Below are 1851 nucleotides of genomic sequence, written 5' to 3' on the forward strand. Positions count from 1 at the left end.
TGATAAAATATAAGTACTATTTGGAATAAAATTGATCAAATATTAAATTCACTTTAAGCAGGATAGGAGTGTAGGGGAATGTTTCGTCTAAACACTAATGGGACGAACCAAGTGCGAACTTTTAACAGATTATTGGAATGATACTAGAAGAGTTAAGAGTTAATAATTTTAGTGAAAAAGCTCTTTTTTTGTGAAAAAGCATAATATTATTTAGCTTTTTTCGAAAAGGCGCTCTTATGTACAAAAGCTTTTGCTGTGAACTATGTTTAGTTTTTGTAAAGATACTTTTTTCATTGTATTTATAGGAAAAAATATATATTGATGAAAAAACAAACTCTTTTAAGAGAAAAACAAAAAAAGTTCTTGAAATGAGCTTTTTTGATAATGAAGTAAAGCTTTAACGTATCACTTGGTTTTGAATAATATTTTATTTGGGTATTGAAAGCTCGTTTTTTTAGAAAAGCTCTTTTTTGTTAAAAATATGTTTGTGAAGAAAGCTGTTATGTAAACAATATGTCCTACAAAAGCTTTTTATTTAAAAAACAAAAAATAAGTTTTGTGATAAGTGAATTTTATGCTAAAAAATCAATTTTCAATTTTGTAGTTGTTTTTTTGGGTAAAAATTATTTCAAAAGTATTTATTTGAAAAAAGGTTTCTGATGTATTTTTTGAAATTCTAATTTTTTCGCGATTTTTGGCGCTTTTTGAAATTTTTTTGAAAGAAATATTTTATTTGAAAAAACCTTTTTTTAGTGCAAAAAGATTTTTAGTTGTAAAAATATATTTTAATAAAAAAGTTTTTTGGTAAAAATTTGCAAAAAGAGCTTTCCAGTTAAAAAATATTTAATAAATTTCATTAATTTTTACACCAATTGAATATAATAAAAATAACTTTAAAAGGATTAATCGGAATTACATAAAATCCGGCTCAATATATAATTTTTGTAAAGCTAATTTAAAAAAAAAAGATTTTTTGAGAAAATTAACAATTTAGTAAATAAAAAGCTTTTTTTTCAAATCGCACCAAATTTATTTATAACGATTTAGTGATTTTCCAGCATCAATGTCTTTTGAAAAATACACTGGTGCATATTCCTATAAACGCACTTAATTTTTTTCTGTATTTTTGTTATATCTCTGTTGTTCTCATCCAAAAGAAAAATTTAACTTTTTTAATAAGAGACAACTTAACGGTACTTTTTGAAAGTAAACAAGTTTTTTTTCTTATTTTTCTTGTTTGCCTTAATTATGCGATCAAATGTTCTTGGTGCTGTTTTAAGTGGAAGATTCCTATAAACGCAGACGTGAAATTTGTTTTTAAAAAAGTTACCAAAAATAAAATATTATCAATTTTAGTTTTTTTTTCAACCAAAGCTACGTTTCTCATAGTAACATCTCAATTTACTGCAACTTTTTCTATTTGAATCAATAAATTTCATCACTTTTAAAGATGCCAAGGGAACTTTTTTGTCCAATCAAGAAAATATTTAAATTAAAGTTTTTCACTACCAAGGAAATTGGACGTAAAATCGATCGTTCGGAAAGTGTGGTGCGAAACTTCTTGAAGAAAGGTCAAAATTATGGAGTAAGCAAACCTACAAAGGGAAATACAAAACTAACAAGAAAACAACTTAATCTAATGAAATAAGAAGCAACCCGCAACAAATTGAATTCCAAACAAATAAAGAATAAATTGAATCTTCCAGTGACTTCCAAACACGTTTTACACATTTTACGAAACGATGAAAACATAAAATGGAAAAACCGGAATGTAAACTAATGCTAAAAAAGCTCCATAAAGAAAATCGTCTAAAATTCGCAAGAATATATATGAAATGGACAGATGAGTGG

This window comes from Calliphora vicina, chromosome 2, assembly GCF_958450345.1.
Source record: "Calliphora vicina chromosome 2, idCalVici1.1, whole genome shotgun sequence".
Taxonomy (NCBI): Eukaryota; Metazoa; Arthropoda; class Insecta; order Diptera; family Calliphoridae; genus Calliphora; species Calliphora vicina.